This window comes from Accipiter gentilis, unplaced genomic scaffold (genome assembly GCF_929443795.1).
Source record: "Accipiter gentilis unplaced genomic scaffold, bAccGen1.1, whole genome shotgun sequence".
Lineage (NCBI taxonomy): Eukaryota > Metazoa > Chordata > Aves > Accipitriformes > Accipitridae > Astur > Astur gentilis.
In genome coordinates, this window is record NW_026060823.1 from 593,779 (window position 1) to 616,674 (window position 22,896).

The window sequence follows — 22,896 nt, forward strand, 5'->3', positions numbered from 1 at the left end:
CGGCCTTGGCCGGGCCGGGGCGTGCCGAACCGGCGGGCAGGGGCCCGGCCTTGGTCGGGCCGGGGCGTGCCGAGCCGGCGGGCAGGGGCCCGGCCTTGGCTGGGCCGGGCCGAGCCGGCGGGCAGGGGTCTAGCCTTGGCCGGGCTGGGGCCGGGCCGAGCCGGCGGGCAGGGGCCTGGTCTTGGCCGGGCCGGGGCCGGGCTGAACCGGCGGGCAGGGGCCTGGCCTTGGCCGGGCAGGGGCCGGGCCGAGCGGGCGGGCAGGGGCCTGGCCTTGGCCGGGCCGAGCCGGCGGGCAGGGGCCTGGCCTTGGCCGGGCAGGGGCCGGCCCGAACCGGCGGGCAGGGGCCTGGCCTGGGCTGGGCCGGGCCGAGCCGGCGGGCAGGGGCCCGGCCCGGGCCGGGCAGGGCCGAGCCGGTGGGCAGGGGCCTGGCCTTGGCCGGGCCGGGCCGGGGCGTGCCGAGCCGGCGGGCAGGGGCCTGGCTTTGGCCGGGCCGGGGCGTGCCGAGCCGGCGGGCAGGGGCCTGGCCTTGTCCGGGCCGGGCCGGCGGGCAGGGGCCTGGCCTTGGCCGGGCCGGGCCGGGGGGTGCCGAGCCGGCGGGCAGGGGCCTGGCCTTGGCCGGGCAGGGCCGGCGGGCAGGGGCCTGGCCTTGGCCTGGCTGTGGCCGGGCCGGGCTGAGCCGGCGGGCAGGGGCCTGGCCTTGGCCGGGCCGGGCCGAGCCGGCGGGCAGGGGCCTGGCCTTGGCCGGGCCGGGGCGTGCCGGGCCGGCGGGCAGGGGCCTGGCCTTGGCCGGGGCGTGCCGAGCTGGCGGGCAGGGTCCTGGCCCTGGCCGGGCCGTGCCGAGCTGGCGGGCAGGGGCCTAGCCTTGGCCGGGCCGGGACGAGCCGGCGGGCAGGGGCCTGGCCTTGTCCGGGCAGGGGCCTGGCCTTGGCCGGGCAGGGCCGAGCCGGCGGGCAGGGGCCTGGCCTTGGCCGGGCAGGGCCGAGCCGGCGGGCAGGGGCCTGGCCTTGGCCGGGCCGGGGCGTGCCCAGCCGGCGGGCAGGGGCCCGGCCTTGGCCGAGTCGGGGCGTGCCGAACCGGCGGGCAGGGGCCCGGCCTTTGCCGGGCCGGGGCGTGCCGAGCTGGCGGGCAGGGGCCCGGCCTTGGCTGGGCCGGGCCGAGCCGGCGGGCAGGGGCCTGGCCTTGGCCAGGCAGGGGCCTGGCCTGGGCCGGGCCGGGCCGAGCCGGCCGGCAGGGGCCTGGCTAGACCCCTGGCCGGGCCGAGCCGGCGGGCAGGGGTCTAGCCTGGGCCAGGCCGGGCCTTGGCCGAGCCGGCGGGCAGGTGCCTGGCCTTGGCCGGGCCGGGCCGAGTCGGCGCGCAGGTGCCTGGCCTTTCCGGGGCTGGCCGAGCCGGCGGGCAGGGGCCTGGCCTTGGCCGGGCCGGGCTGGGCCGAGCCGGCGGGCAGGGGCCTGGCCTTGGCTGGGCCGAGCCGGCGGCCAGGGGCCTGGCCTGGGCCGGGCCGAGCCGGCGGGCAGGGGCATGGCCTTGGCCTGGCCTTCTCCGGGCCGAGCCGGCGGGCAGGGGCCTGGCCTTCTCCGGGCCGAGCCGGCGGGCAGGGGCCTGGCCTGGTCCGGGCCGGGGCCGGGCCGAGCCGGCGGGCACGGGCCTGGCCTTGGCCGAGCAGAGGCCTGGCCTGGGCCGGGCCGAGCCGGCGGGCAGGGGCCTGGTCTTGGCCGGGCCGGGGCCGGGCCGAACCGGCGGGCAGGGGCCTGGCCTTGGCCGGGCAGGGGCCGGGCCGAGCGGGCGGGCAGGGGCCTGGCCTTGGCCGGGCTGAGCCGGCGGGCAGGGGCCTGGCCTTGGCCGGGCAGGGGCCGGGCCGAACCGGCGGGTAGGGGCCTGGCCTGGGCCGGGCTGGGCCGAGCCGGCCGGCAGGGGCCCAGCCTTGGCCGGGCCGGGCCGAGCCGTCGGGCAGGGGTCTAGCCTTGGCCAGGCCGGGCCTTGGCCGAGCCGGCGGGCAGGTGCCTGGCCTTGGCCGGGCCGGGCCGAGCCGGCGGGCATGTGCCTGGCCTTTCCGGGCCGGGCTGGGCCGAGCCGGCGGGCAGGGGCCCGGCCTTGGCTGGGCCGAGCCGGCGGGCAGGGGCCTGGCTTTGGCCGGGCCGGGGCGTGCCGAGCCGGCGGGCAGGGGCCTGGCCTTGTCCGGGCCGGGCCGAGCCGGCAGGCAGGGGCCTGGCCTGGGCCGGGCCGGGCCCAGCCGGCGGGCAGGGGCCTGGCCTGGGCCGGGCAGGGACCTGGCCTGGGCCGGGCCGGGCCGAGCCGGCGGGCAGGGGCCTGGCCTGGGCCGGGCCGGGCCGAGCCGGCGGGCAGGGGCCTGGCCTTGGCCGGGCCGGGCTGAGCCGGCGGGCAGGGGCCGGGCCGGGCCGGCGGGCAGGGGCCTGGCCTTGGCCGGGCAGGTGCCGGGCCGGGCCGGCGGCCAGGGGCCTGGCCTTGGCCGGGCAGGTGCCGGGCCGAGCCGGCGGCCAGGGGCCTGGCCTTGGCCGGGCAGGGGCCGGGACGAGCCGGCGGGCAGGGGCCTGGCCTGGGCCGGGCCGGGGCGTGCCGAGCCGGCGGGCAGGGGCCGGGCCGGGGCGTGCCGAGCCGGCGGGCAGGGTCCTGGCCTTGGCCGGGCTGGGCCGAGCCGGCGGGCAGGGGCCTGGCCTTGGCCGGGCCGGGCCGAGCCGGCGGGCAGGGGCCTGGCCTTGGCCGGGCCGGGGCGTGCCGAGCCGGCGGGCAGGGGCCTGGCCTTGGCCGGGCAGGGCCGGCGGGCAGGGGCCTGGCCTTGGCCTGGCTGTGGCCGGGCCGGGCTGAGCCGGCGGGCAGGGGCCTGGCCTTGGCCGGGCCGGGCCGAGTCGGCGGGCAGGGGCCTGGCCTTGGCCGGGCCGGGGCGTGCCGAGCCGGCGGGCAGGGGCCTGGCCTTGGCCGGGGCGTGCCGAGCTGGCGGGCAGGGTCCTGGCCCTGGTCTGGCCGTGCCGAGCCGGCGGGCAGGGGCCTAGCCTTGGCCGGGCCGGGCCGAGCCGGCGGGCAGGGGCCTGGCCTTGTCCGGGCAGGGGCCTGGCCTTAGCCGGGCAGGGCCGAGCCGGCGGGCAGGGGCCTGGCCTTGGCCGGGCCGGGGCGTGCCGAGCCGGCGGGCAGGGGCCCGGCCTTGGCCGAGTCGGGGCGTGCCGAACCGGCGGGCAGGGGCCCGGCCTTTGCCGGGCCGGGGCGTGCCGAGCTGGCGGGCAGGGGCCCGGCCTTGGCTGGGCCGGGCCGAGCCGGCGGGCAGGGGCCTGGCCTTGGCCAGGCAGGGGCCTGGCCTGGGCCGAGCCGGGCCGAGCCGGCCGGCAGGGGCCTGGCCTTGGCCAGGCAGGGGCCTGGCCTGGGCCGGGCCGAGCCGGCGGGCAGGGGCCTGTCTTTGGCCGGGCCGAGCCGGCGGGCAGGGGTCTAGCCTTGGCCGGGCCGGGGCCGGGCCGAGCCGGCGGGCAGGGGCCTGGTCTTGGCCGGGCCGGGGCCGGGCTGAACCGGCGGGCAGGGGCCTGGCCTTGGCCGGGCAGGGGCCGGGCCGAGCGGGCGGGCAGGGGCCTGGCCTTGGCCGGGCCGAGCCGGCGGGCAGCGGCCTGGCCTTGGCTGGGCCGAGCCGGCGGGCAGGGGCCTGGCTTTGGCCGGGCCGGGGCGTGCCGAGCCGGCGGGCAGGGGCCTGGCCTTGGCCGGGCCAGGCCGAGCCGGTGGGCAGGGGCCTGGCCTTGTCCGGGCAGGGGCCTGGCCTTGTCCGGGCCGGGCCGAGCCGGCAGGCAGGGGCCTGGCCTGGGCCGGGCAGGTGCCGGGCCGAGCCGGCGGCCAGGGGCCTGGCCTTGGCCGGGCAGGGGCCGGGACGAGCCGGCGGGCAGGGGCCTGGCCTGGGCCGGGCCGGGGCGTGCCGAGCCGGCGGGCAGGGGCCGGGCCGGGGCGTGCCGAGCCGGCGGGCAGGGGCCTGGCCTTGGCCGGGCTGGGCCGAGCCGGCGGGCAGGGGCCTGGCCTTGGCCGGGCCGTGCCGAGCCGGCGGGCAGGGGCCTGGCCATGGCCGGGCCGGGGCGTGCCGAGCCGGCGGGCAGGGGCCTGGCCTTGGCCGGGGCGTGCCGAGCTGGCGGGCAGGGGCCTGGCCCTGGCCGGGCCGTGCCGAGCCGGCGGTCAGGGGCCTGGCCTTGTCCGGGCAGGGGCCTGGCCTTGGCCGGGCCGGGCCGAGCCGGCGGGCAGGGGCATGGCCTTGGCCGGGCCGGGGCGTGCTGAGCCGGCAGGCAGGGGCCTGGCCTTGGCCGGGCCGGGGCGTGCCGAGCCGCCGGGCAGGGGCCCGGCCTTGGCCGGGCCGGGGCGTGCTGAACCGGCGGGCAGGGGCCCGGCCTTGGCCGGGCCGGGGCGTGCCGAGCCGGCGGGCAGGGGTCCGGCCTTGGCTGGGCCGGGCCGAGACGGCGGGCAGTGGCCTGGCCTTGGCCAGGCAGGGGCCTGGCCTGGGCCGGGCCGAGCCGGCGGGCAGGGGCCTGGCTTTGGCCGGGCCGAGCCGGCGGGCAGGGGTCTAGCCTTGGCCGGGCTGGGGCCGGGCCGAGCCGGCGGGCAGGGGCCTGGTCTTGGCCGGGCCGGGGCCGGGCTGAACCGGCGGGCAGGGGCCTGGCCTTGGCCGGGCAGGGGCCAGGCCGAGCGGGCGGGCAGGGGCCTGGCCTTGGCCGGGCCGAGCCGGCGGGCAGGGGCCTGGCCTTGGCCGGGCCGAGCCGGCGGGCAGGGGCCTGGCCTTGGCCGGGCAGGGGCCGGGCCGAACCGGCGGGCAGGGGCCTGGCCTGGGCCGGGCCGGGCCGAGCCGGCGGGCAGGGGCCCGGCCCGGGCCGGGCAGGGGCCTGGGCTGGGCCGGGCCAGGCCGAGCCGGCGGGCAGGGGCCTGGCCTTGGCCGGGCCGGGCCGGGGCGTGCCGAGCCGGCGGGCAGGGGCCTGGCTTTGGCCGGGCCGGGGCGTGCCGAGCCGGCGGGCAGGGGCCTGGCCTTGGCCGGGCCGGGGCGGGGGGTGCCGAGCCGGCGGGCAGGGGCCTGGCCTTGGCCGGGCAGGGCCGGCGGGCAGGGGCCTGGCCTTGGCCTGGCTGTGGCCGGGCCGGGCTGAGCCGGCGGGCAGGGGCCTGGCCTTGGCCGGGCCGGGCCGAGTCGGCGGGCAGGGGCCTGGCCTTGGCCGGGCCGGGGCGTGCCGAGCCGGCGGGCAGGGGCCTGGTCTTGGCCGGGGCGTTCCGAGCTGGCGGGCAGGGTCCTGGCCCTGGCCGGGCCGTGCCGAGCCGGCGGGCAGGGGCCTAGCCTTGGCCGGGCCGGGCCGAGCCGGCGGGCAGGGGCCTGGCCTTGGCCGGGCAGGGGCCTGGCCTTGGCCGGGCAGGGCCGAGCCGGTGGGCAGGGGCCTGGCCTTGGCCGGGCCGGGGCGTGCCGACCCGGCGGGCAGGGGCCTGGCCTTGGCCGGGCCGGGGCGTGCCGAGCCGGCGGGCAGGGGCCCGGCCTTGGCCGAGTCGGGGCGTGCCGAACCGGCGGGCAGGGGCCCGGCCTTTGCCGGGCCGGGGCGTGCCGAGCTGGCGGGCAGGGGCCCGGCCTTGGCTGGGCCGGGCCGAGCCGGCGGGCAGGGGCCTGGCCTTGGCCAGGCACGGGCCTGGCTTTGGCCGGGCCGGGCCGAGCCGGCCGGCAGGGGCCTGGCCTTGGCCGGGCCGGGCCGAGCCGGCCGGCAGGGGCCTGGCCTGGGCCAGGCCGGGCCTTGGCCGAGCCGGCGGGCAGGTGCCTGGCCTTGGCCGGGCCGGGCCGAGCCGGCGCGCAGGTGCCTGGCCTTTCCGGGCCTGGCCGAGCCGGCGGGCAGGGGCCTGGCCTTGGCCGGGCCGGGCTGGGCCGAGCCGGCGGGCAGGGGCCTGGCCTTGGCTGGGCCGAGCCGGCGGGCAGGGGCCTGGCTTTGGCCGGGCCGGGGGGTGCCGAGCCGGCGGGCAGGGGCCTGGCCTTGTCCGGGCCGGGCCGGGCCGAGCCGGCGGGTAGGGGCCTGGCCTTCTCCGGGCTGAGCCGGCGGGCAGGGGCCTGGCCTTGGCCTGGCCTTGGCCGGGCCGGGCTGAGCCGGCGGGCAGGGGCCTGGCCTTGGCCGGGCCGGGGCCGGGCCGAGCCGGCGGGCACGGGCCTGGCCTTGGCCGGGCCATGGCCGGGCCGAGCTGGCGGGCAGGGGCCTGGTCTTGGCCGGGCCGGGGCCGGGCCGAACCGGCGGGCAGGGGCCTGGCCTTGGCCGGGCAGGGGCCGGGCCGAGCGGGCGGGCAGGGGCCTGGCCTTGGCCGGGCCGAGCCGGTGGGCAGGGGCCTGGCCTTGGCCGGGCAGGGGCCGGGCCGAACCGGCGGGCAGGGGCCTGGCCTGGGCCGGGCTGGGCCGAGCCGGCGGGCAGGGGCCTGGCCTGGGCCGGGCCGGGCCGAGCCGGCGGGCAGGGGTCTAGCCTGGGCCAGGCCGGGCCTTGGCCGAGCCGGCGGGCAGGGGTCTAGCCTGGGCCAGGCCGGGCCTTGGCCGAGCCGGCGGGCAGGTGCCTGGCCTTGGCCGGGCCGGGCCGAGCCGGCGCGCAGGTGCCTGGCCTTTCCGGGCCGGGCCGAGCCGGCGGGCAGGGGCCTGGCCTTGGCCGGGCCGGGCTGGGCCGAGCCGGCGGGCAGGGGCCTGCCCTTGGCTGGGCCGAGCCGGCGGGCAGGGGCCTGGCTTTGGCCGGGCCGGGGGGTGCCGAGCCGGCGGGCAGGGGCCTGGCCTTGTCCGGGCCGGGCCGGGCCGAGCCGGCGGGCAGGGGCCTGGCCTTCTCCGGGCCGAGCCGGCGGGCAGGGGCCTGGCCTTGGCCTGGCCTTGGCCGGGCCGGGCTGAGCCGGCGGGCAGGGGCCTGGCCTTGGCCGGGCCGGGGCCGGGCCGAGCCGGCGGGCAGGGGCCTGGCCTTGGCCGGGCCGGGGCCGGGCCGAGCCGGCGGGCAGGGGCCTGGCCTTGGCCGGGCCGGGGCCGGGCCGAGCCGGCGGGCAGGGGCCTGGCCTTGGCCGGGCAGGGGCCGGGCCGAGCGGGCGGGCAGGGGCCTGGCCTTGGCCGGGCCGAGCCGGCGGGCAGGGGCCTGGCCTTGGCCGGGCAGGGGCCAGGCCGAACCGGCGGGCAGGGGCCTGGCCTGGGCCGGGCTGGGCCGAGACGGCGGGCAGGGGCCTGGCCTTGTCCGGGCCGGACCGAGCCGGGCCGAGCCGGCGGGCAGGGGCCTGGTCTTGGCCGGGCCGGGCCGAGCCGGGCCGAGCCGGCGGGCAGGGGCCGGGCCGGGCCGAGCCGGGCCGAGCCGGCGGGCAGGGGCCTGGCCTTGGCCGGGCCGGGCCGGCGGGCAGGGGCTAGCTTTGTCCGGGCCTAGTCGGGCCGAGCCGGCGGGCAGGGGCCTGGCCTTGTCCGGGCCGAGCCGGTGGGCAGGGGCCTGGCCTGGGCCGGGCCGGGCCGGGCCGAGCCGGCGGGCAGGGGCCTGGCCTGGGCCGGGCCGGGCCGAGCCGGCGGGCAGGGGCCTGGCCTGGGCCGGGCTGGGCCGGGGCGTGCCGAGCCGGCGGGCAGGGGCCTGGCCTTGACCGGGCCGGGGCGTGCCGAACCGGCGGGCAGAGGCCTGGCCTTGGCCGGGCCGGGCCGAGCCGGCGGGCAGGGGCCTGGCCTGGCCCGGGCCGGGCCGAGCCGGCGGGCAGGGGCCTGGCCTTGGCCGGGCCGGGGCGTGCCGAGCCGGCGGGCAGGGGCCTGGCCTTGGCCGGGCCGGGGCGTGCCGAGCCGGCGGGCAGGGGCCTGGCCTTGGCCGGGGCGTGCCGAGCTGGCGGGCAGGGGCCTGGTCCTGGCCGGGCCGTGCCGAGCCGGCGGGCAGGGGCCTGGCCTTGGCCGGGCCGGGCCGAGCCGGCGGGCAGGGGCCTGGCCTTGTCCGGGCAGGGGCCTGGCCTTGGCCGGGCCGGGCCGAGTCGGCGGGCAGGGGCATGGCCTTGGCCGAGCCGGGGCGTGCCGAGCCGGCGGGCAGGTGCCTGGCCTTGGCCGGGCCGGGCCGAGCCGGCGGGCAGGTGCCTGGCCTTGGCCGGGCCGGGCCGAGCCGGCGGGCAGGTGCCTGGCCTTTCCTGGCCGGGCCGAGCCGGCGGGCAGGGGCCTGGCCTGGGCCGGCCCGGGCCGGGCCGAGCCGGCGGGCAGGGGCCTGGCCCGGGCCGGGCCGAGCCGGCGGGCAGGGGCCTGGCCTGGGCCGGGCCGGGCCGAGCCGGTGGGCAGGGGCCTGGCTTTGGCCGGGCCGGGCCGAGCCGGCGGGCAGGGGCCTGGGCTTGGCCAGGCCGGGCCGGGGCGTGCCGAGCCGGCGGGTAGGGGTCTGGCCTTGGCCGGGCCGGGCCGGGGCGTGCCGAGCCGGCGGGCAGGGGCCTGGCCTTGGCCGGGCCGGGCCGGGGCGTGCCGAGCCCGCGGGCAGGGGCCTGGCCTTGGCCGGGCCGGGCCGGGGCATGCCGAGCCGGCGGGCAGGGGCCTGGCCTTGGCCGGGCAGGGGCCTGGCCTTGGCCGGGCCGGGCCGAGCCGGCGGGCAGGGGCATGGCCTTGTCCGGGCCGGGCCGGGCCGAGCCGGCGGGCAGGGGCCTGGCCTTGTCCGGGCCGGGCCGGGCCGAGCCGGCGGGCAGGGGCCTGGCCTTGGCCGGGCCGGGCCGAGCCGGCGGGCAGGGGCCGAGCCGGCGGGCAGGGGCCTGGCCTTGGCCGGGCCGGGCCGAGCCGGCGGGCAGGGGCCTGGTCTTGGCTGGGCCGGGCCGAGCCGGCGGGCAGGGGCCTGGCCTTGGCCGGGCTGGGCCGGCGGGCAGGGGCCGAGCCGGCGGGCAGGGGCCTGGCCTTGGCCGGGCCGGGCCGGTGCCTGGCCTTGGGACAGCAGTGGGGAAAGAAGAACTTTTAAAGATAGTCTAGTGTTGCTCTCGTTCTAGAGGTGAATGATCAACTTTCTGTACCATTCTTGACAAATGCTTGCCTAATTTATTCTTAAACATTTCCTGTAATTATTACTACTGTTGCAAAGATTGCCACATACCCTAAGTTTTTCAGGTTGTAATTTAAGCCCCATGATTCCGTGTAACTGTGTGCAGTGGATGCACACAAAAGTTCTTCCTTACAGCTACCTTTTAGAGTTTAAACATTGTTATTTCTCTTCGGTATTGCCCTTTCTAGGTTAAGCGGCTGTTTTTCAATTTATGCTTTCAAGTCAGACTCCTGTACATCGTTGAGCACCCTCTTGGACTTACTGTAGACCCTCACCAGTTATACTACACCCTTCTTGAAAAGCAGTACATCATCTGGAGGGTTCAGCAGCTAATCCGTGCAAATGTAGCGCGGCAGAAATAATGCTTGGACGTACTAACTCCAGTGTGATGTGTGAGGAGGAATCACTGGGCCTTTTGATTAGCAAGAAACGGTACGTAAAAACTAGGTGACAGAAATAGGACACGCAGCTGGCATCCTCGTCTTCAAGCTTACAGTGCAGCTCCGTGGGCTTTGGCTGACTAAAGAAGAGCATGAGGCACAGGAGAGAACTGCTGCTGGATCTTAGTGAAAGGATGGTAAGTCATTTGGAGAGAGGTTTTCAAAGCCGGGAATTCAAGTCGGGTGCCCGATTCCAGATTGCCTGTGAAATCCCTGTGTACTTCCCTCGCTTGTCTAACTTTGTGTTGTATATTGTCTAGCAGCTTTTCTTTGAAAGTTAACAAAGCTACACTTGTGTGATAGGTGATGTAATGATCTCATAACAATAGGCAAAATCCAAGTCACAGAAAATGCCAGCATTTGAAAGAGAGCCCTGATAAATTGCTAGTGCCTTATACCACTGCCACTTACCAGGCCTTCCATGTTAGAGCTGTCTTAATCATTGATGCTGTTTCCTCAGACTTGGAGCTGTAATATCTGCTTCTTGTTTCAGGGTATGTTATGAAGTTGCTGATGGCACTGCCTTAGCCCTTTGGCTAAGAAGAATAGCAAATAATTTGTGGATTATCCGTAGAAGCAGCAGCCAAACAGCATTCTCTTCCAATCAATACGGAAGAAAGCTGCTGCACGGGTTTGTCTGGGTTCCCTCATACCAAAGGTCTTTCTCACATTTATTGATCCTTTTATATTTTGCAACTTGTTCAGGGTCAGTTGATGACCTGAGGGAACTGTCACATCTTTGAAAAGTGCTTGTAACTGTGAAAAGAGGTTTGTTGACTTCCTCACGTGATAAGTAGACATTGAAGAAATTGCATGTTGCTCATCTCTTAAGTCAGAGACCGGAATTGGATAGATGCTGTGTTACTAGAAAATAAAATACAACTGGGCCCCTTGAGACAGAAATGTAGTGATGAAATCGTGTCATATTATCACAGAGACATAGTGATTGTTTTCTCAACTAACAAAACAGATCCTAGGCAAAAATAATGTTTGTTCCAGGTAATTCTGGTCAGTCTCCCAAGGCAGTGGATCTGCTTTGCAAATGAGAAAAAGTGGACCTAAATACTATTTTTGTTCCCCAGTTCAAAATGGGCACAGCAGAGCCTCTACAGTTTTCAAATCGGTAGCAGCTCCTTCGCCTGCTTGTTAGCAGACAGAGCAGAATCTGTACTTTCTCCTGTATGGCTCTTGAAAGAAACTTGGTTGAACTCCTTTGCTTGGTGGAAAAAAAAGTGGGATGTTGGATCAAGTGCAACTGTAGCAAATACTGACCTTCCTGAAACTATTTAGAGTGTTCATGTGTTGATAGTCGTTAGAAAAAACCAAAACTTGAAAAAAATCCTATAAGGATTAAGCTATAAGATTGTTTTCAGGGGAAGAAAAGGGAAAAAAAAAAAAAAAAAGGAAAACTAAATGGAAGATAGTTTTAGAGAAAGTAACTTTCATAGCACTGGAGGTAACATAGCTGTCTGTAAACAGGATGTTTAAGGAAAAGATACTTGGTCTCTTTATGATTCTTTCTGTGGCCTTCTGACTGAAAAGTCTGACTGTGTGAACCCTGGTTATCTGTGTTACAGAAAACTGATGTGTTTTGCAAGCTGAGATTCTTCTGCAACAGAGCAAAGTAGGAGAGACATGGTCTTGTGGTTTGGGTTACTATCATGTAATTTACACAGACTGTGTAACAGCCAAATCTTTTTGTGATTTAAAAACTTCATTTAATTGCATAAAGGATGAATGTGCCCCGTGAAGAGTTTCTTGTGTTCGTGCACATTGCCAGTGATTTACCGCTGAGAGAAGTCCTAGCAATTGTAAACAACTAGATAATTCATCAGAACATCACACATAAATAGATCTCCAGTAATTTTTATATCACAGTTAGTCTAATGCATTAACTTTTTATCTGTGGAGCTCTTCCGTAATAATCTACTTCTCATTTTATGGGATAGACCATGAAAGAATTTCTTGAAATATCTAAAAGACAACATTGGATGACAAAAGGGGAGAGACAGAATGGGTTTTGAAGTGTCGATGCAGTATTACAGATTGTGTTGCCATTCATAGAGGAGAAGACTACTTTGGTTATGATACCAAAAGATTTCTCTTCCACATCTGTAAGCTACACTAATTATTTTACGCTTAGAAGCTTAAAAGATCCCGAGAAGGTAATTTCAACCTCTTAATAAAGGCTACATGGCTAACATGATATTATTCACTTTGTGTGATTTAGGTTAACGCATATCATTCTCGGTGAAAACTGTTGAATTGAGAGTGTTATTTTCACATATCCTGGATATCAGAAATTAGAAGACTACGTAAATTGTCAGAGGTTTCAGTTTGCAAGTCTACTGAAGCTTTTAAATGCCTGATTAGTGTTTAAGCGCAGAAGAAAGCCTACTACTGAATTCAGGTGGGACCGTATTTCTGTGAAGCAGCACGTCTGGTTTTAGTACCCCCCCGTGCACCTTTGTACCCTCACCTACCCTCCCCACTAGGTCCGTGTCTCCGCCATGCACACCCCCATCTCCTGCTCCAGCCCACCCCCTTCACCCACACGAGTTTTTAACCCACGCGAGTTGTTTCGCCCTGCGCACCCTGCTCTCCTATCTCCTGCCCTGCCTCCCTCCTTTCCCTCCTCCATATTCCACATGCGCGGTCCCCGGGAGCAGCGTGGCGGCGCGCAGGGCGCGGGTGTCGGCGGCAGCGGGCGAGCGCCGGGACCGCGGGTGAGGCGAGCGATCCCCTCCGGCGGGGGCGGCGGCGGCCGCGGCGGCGGGTGCCTCCTGCCCGCTGGCCGCCCGGGGCCGGCGGGACGGGAAGCTGCGAAGCGGCCGCCGCGGCAGGCTCCCGGTCCGCCGGAGGCGAGCCGGGCCAGGGCAGCGCCGGGCAGGTCCCCGAGAGCCGACAGAAGGGAAGAGGGGACGGAGGCGGGCACCCCCCAGGCGCGGCCAGCGGGCGCCTCCCCGAGTCGCCGGAGCTCCCCCGCCGCCTTTCCCCAGCCCCGCTCGGCCCCTGCGGCTGCCCCCAGCTGCAGCCCCTCCCCTGAAGCCTGTGCTGCAGCCGCAGGCAGCCCCCGAGCCCTGTCGTGAGGGCGGCAAGCTGGCCCTCCGGTGTTCTCGAGTCTCCCTTAAGGCGGGTGCCGTTAGCAGCGGCGCGGGGAAGGAGCGGCGTCCGTCCCCGGAAGCCCCTGCGGACCGAGGGGCTCCGGCCAGGGTGGAGCTGCGGTAATAACGGTCGCTGCTGCCTCTTTCCCTCTGCCAGAGGCCACGCCGTGAGCGGGGTTGTCCGTTCGTCCCCGGGGATGCCGCTGACTGCAGCAGCCTCAGGCTCGCGTGGCCTGTCTCTGCCCGGCCTCCCTCTCCTCGCGGCGCAGAGGGACAGGCGGAGCGCTTACTGGCTGTGGACGGGAGCTGCTGAAGCTGGAGAGGCCACAGAAAGGTAAAGAAGAAGAAACGGAAGGCCATCTGGCTGGCAGCTGCCTCCCGCTGCAGGCCAGAGGGACCCTGCCTCTGTGGGTGTGGGAGGATCCCTCCTCGTAGTCCACAGCAGGTCAGACCGCCAGGGTGATGCGTGACCAGCAGCACGGTACGGCCACGTAGTGAACGAGCCAGCGAGGCTACGTGTCTAGGAGGCCTCATCTCGCAAGAGCTGCGAGGGGCTCGCGTGTTCCGTTATGCGGAGGACAGCCAAGCGACTGGAGTTACAGAAGAGGAAGGGAGGAGAGAAGGAGAAAGAAGCGGCTGAACTGGCAAAGTCTCTTGGCAGCGCCAAGAACAAGAGCTGCGGTGAGCCCCGGGCCCTCGGGGCCCCGTCTCCCCTCTTCGGTGTTGTGGTCCCTCCCTGCCCCCTCCGTCCCCTGGTCCCCTCTCTTTCCCACACCCCTGCTTTTTTTTTTTTTTGCTTTTTTTTTTTTTCCTTTCCTCCCTTGTACCTCTGATACTGAAAAGCCGGTCGACGAAACTCCCTAAGACTCATTTTGGAGTTTTAGAAAGCAGGCGTTCTTCACTGCAGCGCTGGATGCACGGGGGATAGTTCCACCTAGTGTGCGTGCCACAGCTTTAGCACAAACAGGTTATATAGAATAACTAATTGCTTATTAATCAGATGAGTATACATATACATAAAAACGATGGCAACCGATTATCATAGCACTGCCTACATCCGATCACGTGCAAGGAAGGATCCATTTGAGACGAAGGGCTGCTTTTGCGACCACCGACCCATTTGAAGTTCTTGCTGGCTGTCCTCGAAGTCTTTATTCTTGTCCTTGTTCTTTGATCTTGAAGCTTAACGCAGTTTCAATCACATGTGGTCAGTTTCAGCATTGTTCCCATTTAGCTTACAGGGGAACATCTAGTCATAAGAGCAAAGAACTGCAAAACTTAGGAGTACCTACCTCTGCTAGTTAATTGCTCGGCTATACTCTTGTCTGTTGTTTCAGTTGTAGCGTTAGTATAAGATTTCTAACCATTATTTACCAAATCTCACTTTTATAGTCACCTAGCAGCAAACCACAGCTGGTACAAAGTATTAAAACCACCCAAATATTTAGACGTGCCATACAGAACGTATGGAAATGTGCTATCAGAGGTGTCCGAGGGGCAGGGGGAGCGCCGGGGGGCGCCCCGAGCCCCGGAGCAGACTCGCTGGCAGGACTCGATAGGCGCGCGACTGACTGAATAGACGCTGGCCGGCCAGCCCCTTTGCCCTCCGGGCTGCGTTTGCGCTCCCTCTGCACGGGGCGAGGGGCTGTGAGGGAGCCCAGGGGAGGAGGAGGAGGTGAGGCGCTGGGGGGGGTCGGGCCGTGCCCCCCCTGTTCCTGCTGGGCTCCAGCTGTTGCAAATGTTCTGGTAAAGAAATCAACATTTAATCACATAGAAGAGTTAGGTTTGATTAAGAAGTAAAATTGTGAAGCGTAACGTATAGGATTGTTAAGTTTGAAACGTAGCCATAGAAACTTTAGGAGCTGTGTTATGCGTGATGCTAGGAACCGTAATATTGTTAAAGTTTGAAACAGCTAACCCTAGAAACCTCACCAGGAAGTTACTGGTTTTCCTACGTTCTGTTTCAGGAAACTAAGGAAACCGTCGTGGACACCAGTTTGCTGCTTGGAAACCCCCTTACCCTTCCCATCTCGATTTGAGTATCGACGATGCCAGTCAGCAGAGCCAAGTGTCACTGACCAATGATTGTTTTTTAAATAAGAATATTGGTAAGGTTATATAATCACAGGACCGATCGTTACAACGGTTAAATTTAAGAACGAGCATAGTATGCGTTTTTACGGAAGGAGCTTAGGTAACAATGACCTGACGGGAAAAGCCTGTAAAAACTGATGGATTTTGATACTAAGTGGGACACGCCTTTGGAGGAGCGATCCCCCGTGTCCCCAGCGCTGCGATAAACAAAGTGCCTGCTTCTTAACTTCACGTTGGCGTTAAGGAGTTTTATTCTGGATTTCGGTAACGGTTTTGGCGACCCAGATGGGACCTTGCGAGTGAGACTGGACGAGATGGCGTGTCGATCGAGCTCCGGCCGGCACCGAGGTATTCTCGGGGAGAACCGTCACCCTCGACACGCAAAGCTCCTCGCAGCGTTCCCTGGAAAAAAGGTAAGGCGCTGCTTCTTTGGAATTTGTTTGGAAAGCCTGCCCGTGAGGCGCGGCGAAAGCTTCCCAGGGTTGGGGCTTGGAGGGTAGCCGTCTGGAGTGGAAGCCTAGGCGTCTGCCCGTAAGTCATAAGCGAAAGCTATTGCTGGGTTGGACTTTGTGTATTATTTGGGACAGCTGTCGTTTGCATTTGTTTGGTATTTGGTATTTGAATGTATATAAGTATAATGGCATTAGCAAAATTGTTTAAGAATAAGAGTGCAGGAAATAGAACTGCTGATGAAAAGTTACCAGAAACATCACCGCTGGGATGTTTATTGGCACGTTGGGGTGAACTGCAGGAAAAATGGTAAACAAACAGAACTTTGAGTTACAATACTATATTGCAATTACTGTTGTTTTGTAGGAGAGAGAGTAAATGGAATAAAGTGCCATATGTAGATTTGTTCTTTTTAAGTGAACGTATCGGACGGGGACCGGAGGGGAGTCTCCCAGCAGAACCTCTGGTTACAGCTAAACTGGGAGAACAGAAAATTGAATTTGAGTTGACACTAGAGTCACCTTTTCAGTTTTAAATACCTCAGAGGGAGAGTTAAGTTTTGAAGAAATTGGTGGTGTTGGTGCAACAAGCGAACGAGAAACTAGACCCTTCTTTAAATCTTTAACAATGAAATTAGGAAAGCAATGGGTCACTCGGCAGTTTTTGTATGTGCCAAATTCTCCTAAACTCCTGTTAAGGAGAGGTCTATTTGAGAACTTAGAGGCAGAAATTAAATTTAAAAATGGAGAGCTTAAAATTTTAATTCCAGAAACTAAACGTATCGAAGCAGCGGCTTTGTTGTTAACAGGATGTTTACCGAAAGCAGAAGATTATACCGGTCCAAGTGTAATGCTGTCATTCCAGTCGTCTGGACTGGGAAGTTCCCGGTAAATCCAAAAAGCAGAACCTGTGAGAGTTGATTTAAAGCCAGGATCGAATCCGGTAAGAATGAAACAATACCCCCTAAAACCGGAAAGTCGGAAAGAGTTAGTAATGGTAATACAAAAATTTTTAAGATACAAATTGTTAATAGAATGTGAATCCAGATATAACACCCCGATCTTGCCTTTTAAAAGGCTGATGAAAAAGATGATAGATTAGTTCAAGACCTCCTCAGAGCAATAAATCAAATAGTACAAGGTATTCATCCGGTCGTAGCAAATCCTTATACTTTGTTAACAACCCTAACGGAGAAATGAGAATGGTTCACAGTGTTGGACCGAAAAAATGCCTTTTTCTGTATTCCCTTGGATCCCAATAGTCACGAGGTTTTTGCTTTGGAATGGGAAAATCCTGAGACTGGGAGAAAAACACGATATACGTGGACAGTCTTGCCTCAAGGCTTTAAGAATAGTCTTACCATTTTTGGAAATCAATTGGCACGAGAATTAGAGATTTGGAAGAAAGAAAATAATCAAGAAATCTTGCTGAAATATATGGACGATCTGTTAATGGTAGCTGAGACGGAAGAACAATGCACAAAGTCAACTCTTAACTTTTTGAACTTTTTGGGAATCAGTAGATATCGAGTGTCAAAAGAAAAAAACCCAAATAACCCAGAAAGAAGAAACTTAAATTTGAGTTTTAAAATCCTAAAAGGACAGAGACAATTGGGAACTGAGAGAAAAGAGGCAATGTGTCGTCTCCCCAAACCTAAGACTAAAAAAATGAATGACAAGCATTTCCGGGAATGGTCGAGTGGTGTCACCTGTAGATTATAAATTGTGGCTTGCTGGCCTGACCTTTATAGGAGCAGCTCAAAACCTCAAACGACGGATTGGACCGATGCCGAGAAAGCTACCTTCCAAGAATTGAAACAGGCTGTAATAGGGGTGCCAGCCCTAGCGTCTGCCAGATCTCACAAGAGACACTTGAACTTTCTGCTCGTGAAAGAAGAGGTAGAGCTCTGGGTATCCTGGCCCAATATTTAGGGCCAAGTGGGCGAGCTGTGGCCTACTTCTCGAAGCGATTGGATAACATGAGTCTGGGATGCTCTGGTCGCCCGAGAGCCGTCGCTGCAACTGTGCTACTGATCCAGGAAGCTCGTAAGTTCGCCTGAGGAGAAAGGATTACTGTACGTTTCCCATATGATAACTGTTGTGCTAAAACGGAAAGGGGGGCACTGGTTATCCCCTAGCAGAATGCTGAAATACCAAGTGGTGTTGTTGCTGGAACAAGATGATGTTTACCTAAAAACTACTACCGCCGTTAACCCTGTTGCGTTTTCAACAACTGACCGAGTTAAAGGAGAACTGGAACGTGACTGCTTGCAGGCAATCGAAAGAGTTTACTCCAGCTGACTGGATCTCTGAGATGTGCCACTAGAAGAAACAGATTGGGAACTATATGCCGACGGAAGCGGTTCCATCTGTGAAGGAAAACGTTTTATCGAGATAGGCAATAACTACTGAGGAGGTACTTGCGTTGCCAACTTTGCCTTCGATGATCTCTGCCCAAAAGGCTGAATTGATAGCTCTTACTCGAGCTCTGGAACTAAGTCAAGGAAAGCGAGTCAACACTTGGACAGACTCAAAGTATGCTTTTGGAGTGGTACGTGCGCATGGAGCGATACGGGGAGAAAGAGGACTGTTATCTGCACCAGGAACCGCCGTTCAGCACGCAGAACAAATACTGAAATTGTTAGAAAGCATTCAAAACCCAACAGCAGTCACGATGATGCACTGTAAAGCACATCCGTTAGGTAAGACCGGTCCTAACGCAGGTAACCGACTGGCTGATAAAGCTGCTGAAGAGGCTGCAGAAAAAGGCATCCTAGCACTAGTTCCAGAGAAAGGTATAAAATTGCCTAAAGAAACTCCAAATTATAATGAAAAAGATGAAGAATTAATTATTAGATTGCAGGCTAACAAAATGAAACAGGATAGGCTGTAACACCGACAGGTCGAATAATAGTCCCACCCACAATAATAAGAGAAATTGCCCCATTGAACATCACAAAGTATACTGGGAAACAGAAAGCGAAATATGACAAAGATTGTTTAAACAATTATAAGTGGACGTGAAATGTATATGTAAATTTATCCCCGAACCAGTAATAAGATCATCTTTGGGATTATTAAATAAGGAAATTTTTTAGAAGAATATTAGCAAATTGATTTTATAGAATTGCCTTGAAAATAAGGATATGTCCTAGTTTTAGTTGATATCTTTACTGGGTGGCCCAAGGCTTTCCCTTGTCGCACCAACAAAGCAAGGGAAGTAGTCAAAGTCTTGCTCAAAGAGATAGTACCAAAATATGGGGTGCCTGTAAGAATGTCATCTGACAATGGCCCTCATTTTATAGCAAAGATTATGAGACAAGTTGAGCCAAGTATTATCTATGGATTGAGACTATCACACCCCACATAGACCACAAGCAAGCGTGTGGGCAGAGAGAGAGAGAGAGAGAGAATGAACTATATCCTTAAGCAACTGTCGAGTAAAATTTGTCAGGAAACCTCACTCCTCACATGGGTTAAAGCGTTACCCGTGGCTCTATTAAGAATCGGAGTATAGCCAGAAGAGAAAGAAAAGCCAAGTCTTTAGGAAATGTTGTATGAAAGACCATATCAAGAGTCCTGTGTTCTGAGTATCTTTGGAGATATGTTTTTAAAAGGTGTTATGATTTCTTTAAGCAATTCTTTTCAAGAACTTTGTCAGTATGTCTCCACAGCTGGACCCTTAGAACTGGACGTAGCAGCGCATCCCTTCCGACCAGGAGACTGAATATATATAAAATCACCGAGAAGTGGAAAGGACCGTATCGAGTCATTTTAACAACACTTGTAGCAGTAAAGGTCTGGGAGAAGAACCTTGGCTTCATTATTCGAGAATAAAGAAAGCACCCAACAAGAAACTGGAAGTCTAAAGAAACTGTCCCTTTAAAACGGAAAATCTATAAGTAAGTTTCACGTTATCTATTTGGGAAAACAGTTGTGTAAAGTTTATAATGTTGGGGTTGCTATTAGGAATATTGTCGAGGGCAATAATCTTTTTGTGTGTTTAGAGGGTGTATGTGGGTTTTTTTGAGGGGTTCTAAACATGAGATAAACAAAATGAAACAATTATTGTTTGAACTATTCATCTTGATATTAACCGGTTTTGTAATTTGAATTAAAAAAAATAATCTAGTTTTGTAACTGATTCAAAGTTTTGTAAAGACACAGAATTTAACCTCGGTAACAGCCTGCCTTTCCGATTCCAAAGTCAGATGAAAATCTAGTTCCGTGGAGAATACTGACATTGAATTTAACCAAAACTTGAGAAAAGAGGTAGAACAACGAGAATCATTTTAGCAGATTCAATTGGATGGATTTAAAAGGCAATTATTTTTTTTAAATTTGAAAGAAGGAATTATAGCGTTGTGAATTATAACGTTACCAAACCATCCACCTCACGGACAAAAGAATTAATTTACTCGCCCTTCGGGAGAAACTTGTACAAGCACCCCTCGGGGCTGTCAGCTGCCAAAACCGTAGAGACAAGTGCAAAAAGGAACTTGGGATCATGTTTAAAATATAAAACGATGTTTAGAACTTACTGGAGTTCCAGGATCCTTGTTAGAGCCACCCAGAGTTGGGACCACCTGTGGAAATTTAGACCGGTTTAGACAACCAGAGAAACATCACACATCCTAAACAGAGCTGTATGAAAGTTTGTACTTGCAGCTAGCTCCTCTGACCCCAAACTCCCAAGACCTTCTCTAGTAGCTAAAGCTCCAAGATGGGGGTGTATTTGTAGAAAGGATAATAATACTTCACATGATCTTTGGTCCCCTCTTAATAACAGGAAAAATTTAGCTTGGAGTTGACAGCATTAAAGGACAGGTGAAAAGTTCAGGCTTAACTGCTTGGGTGACTAGTGATGCTATATGACCCACTCACCTCTTCATGAAGGAGAAAAGCAAATCGTGGTCTTGAGACTTAATAACTCTATCCTCTCTCTGGAAGAAATCTCCCTTGTGGCCTCGCTCGCGGGTGGACCTGGGGAAATCGAAAAGATGATACCTGGCAATCGCCAAGTCTTAGAACTAAAATAAGATGGGTATTAAAATCTGTATTTTGACCCCAGTTAACACCTCTTCCACATCAGATGACTCTTGACATCTGTCACTCAGTCAAGGCAGTGCCTGCTGCTTCACTTCACCTTGGTGGTGAGGGGTTTGGTTCCGGGTTTCGGTACCACAGCTGCGGGCCGGGGCTGGAGGAGCCGCAGGTGCGGGCAGTGAGAGGCTGATGGCGACGCCCCCTCCCTGGCAAGGGGGGGCTGCCGGGGGAGGGGCCGCCGGGAGCCCAGGCAGGAGCGGAGCAGAGCGGAGCTGAGCGGTGACCGGGCTGCGGCTGGCCCGAGGGAGAAGGTGAGCGGGGCCGGGCGCCCCTCGGAGCACGAACGTCGGAGGCGGGGGTGGCCCGGGGGCGGTGGGGGTGCCGAGGCCGAGGGGGAGCCATGGGGGCTCACAGGGCGGCTGAGAGAACGTGCGCGCGGGGGTGGGGGGTGGGGCGCTGACAGGGCGGCTGAGAGAACGTGCGCGCGGGGGTGGGGCGCTGACAGGGCGGCTGAGAGAACGTGCGCGCGGGGGTGGGGGGTGGGGCGCTGACAGGGCGGCTGAGAGAACGGGCGCGTGGGGGTGGGGGGTGGGGCGCTGACAGGGCGGCTGAGAGAACGGGCGCGCGGGGGTGGGGGCTCACCGGGCCCCCTGGCGGGGCTGCGCAGTCGGCCGGCGGGTCCCGGGGAAAGCCCCGAGGAGGACGGCGGGGTCCGTGTTGCACGCACGGAGCGGCAGCGGGGCCGCGCCGTGCCGGAGCTACCCGGAGCGGCGCTGGGGGCTCGGCGGGAACTGCCGCTGCGCCGGCGTGGGGAGGTGGGGGGGAACGGAAGCGGCGTCCCCTCGGGGTCAGGCAGCAGGGCAGGCTGCCTCCCGGGGCATGCCGGGAGCTGTAGTTTTCGCGGACTCGGCGGCCGGGCAGCAGCGCGGCTCTCGGGCGCGGCGTAGTCCTCGCGGCCCCCGGAGTCCGACCAGGTCAGACTCGGGAGCGTTGCCGGTTTCGCGTGGTTTTCCGTGGGCTTCCCGCTGCGCCCGCTCCCCGACCAGCCGTGCGGACGCGCCTCCCGGGCGCATGCGCCGTGCTTCGCGTTGGGGCAGCCCGGCGTTCGCTCGCCGGCGCAGGCGCCGTCCCCGTCCCCGGAGGTTTGTGATCCTGGGAAGCCAATGTCTTGGATAGCTGGGGTTGTGCCTTGCAAGCTTGTGGGTTGTGGCTTGCAAGCTTGTGACTCCCACCAAGTTCCCAACAAATTCAAACGTAGAAATTGTGCATCAGCCCTCCTCGCCCCCTCCGAGCTGGTCTGTTCTCTGTGGTCACCATTAGTAGCCTCGGTTTCCCACCTGTGGTTCTCCACAAACCCAGAGCCTCGCAGCTCCATGCTGAAGGGAGTGGGGAGCTACACACGGAGAAGGCAGAGGCCCGAGTTTGTCTTTTGGGGATGAGAAGTGGCGAGGAACTGCCATAAATGGGACGCATCCCTGCTTGAGGCATGGCTGTTTCAGCTGTGCACATGGAAAATCCTCAGATACGTTGCATCTAGCCCTCCTTTCCATTGACCCCAGGAGAACTGGCCTCCTGTGTCCCCCAAGTTTATTTACTTCATGCTGCAGCGAAGTGGCTATTTTTCTTCTTTTCTCTGAGGATTTTGTGGATCTGGGCGTGGGAAGGACTGCCTTAATGCTGGCTTTCTCAGCCTACTTCTGGGAAGCCAGGCATATCTGCAGATTAGAGCCGGGGGAGTGGCCCAGACGCCTTTTATTCCTCGGAGGGCAGTGGATTTGGGGAGTTAGAGCAAGGCATGCCTGGATGTTGGTCTCCCTGAGGGGGAGGGGGTTTACAGCCAGATGACTGAAGAGCCTCCCCCAATCACTCCTGGGGAAAGAGTTGGGGGGTGGCTTTTAATGTACCCACGGTATCGATGTGGCAGGTGAGCATACACCCCCCTCTTGGCTGGGGGATCTTATGTGGACGCCTGCTGAGCCAGGGCTGGAAGCCCCTCTGCACACCCTGGAGGAGCTGGGTGCAGACTGGGGACGTGAGGGCAGTCGTGACATGGACACGGAGCGGCAGAGAGTCCTGCTCTTTCAGCAGTTAACGGTGCTACCGCGTGTTCAAAACCTCAAGTGCACCCGTCCAACCGTGCATTCTCTTTCCTGGGGTTTGTTTATGGGACAAATAAACTGCCCAGCACTAGATGAGAAGGTTGTCTGCACTCCACCTCAAATCAGGTGCGTCACCTCTCCGTCGGGAAAGAAGTATGGGGGTGGGCATAAAAGGAACAGTAACTCCAACGTTGGGATTCTTTTTGGCTCTGGGCACAGAGCAGGTAACCACAGCGATACAGAGAGGGAAGGAGGTGCTGATGGGTTTGTACCTTGGACTTACACTGTAGAGGATGATCTGTTCAGGACATCCATGTCATAGAGTAGCTGTTGCATGATTTATACTTGTAATCAGGTTCCTACTTGATAGCCTTAACTTTGCGTGGCTTGCGTATTGAACTTTGCAGTAGTTTGTTTGTTTTTACATTTCCTTAAGGTCTAGGCAAAGGTTTAGAAAGTTAGCAGACTTAAGGATAAGCATTTATTACTTTGTCCTGCCACGTTGCCATTTGAAACCTGTTCTGAGTGTTGGTGGTATTCAAGAAATTGCCGAGATTTCGAGGGTGAATCTGTATCTTTAGGTGTACTGAGCAGAAAAGTACAATGGATCTTTTTAGTTGCCAGATAGCTTTCTTTATCCAGGCGGTCAATTTGTCAAGATCAGGCTGCAGTGTCCAGGGGGCCAGGG

General features: G+C 62.5%; 2 long non-coding RNA genes across 2 annotated transcripts in view; one reads left to right on the top strand and one right to left on the bottom strand.

Annotated features, from left to right (window-relative positions):
• Positions 1 to 19,623, bottom strand: part of LOC126036771 (uncharacterized) — a 251,573-nt gene extending 231,950 nt beyond the window's left edge. The window contains exon 1 of the long non-coding RNA XR_007505362.1: positions 19,605 to 19,623. This is a non-coding gene — a long non-coding RNA (uncharacterized LOC126036771). The remainder of the gene's footprint in view (positions 1 to 19,604) is intronic.
• Positions 12,091 to 14,804, top strand: LOC126036775 (uncharacterized). The gene is made up of 3 exons (XR_007505366.1): positions 12,091 to 12,142; positions 12,678 to 13,201; positions 14,488 to 14,804. It is a non-coding gene; the product is annotated as an uncharacterized LOC126036775 (long non-coding RNA).
• Positions 19,624 to 22,896: the final 3,273 nt, after the last annotated feature.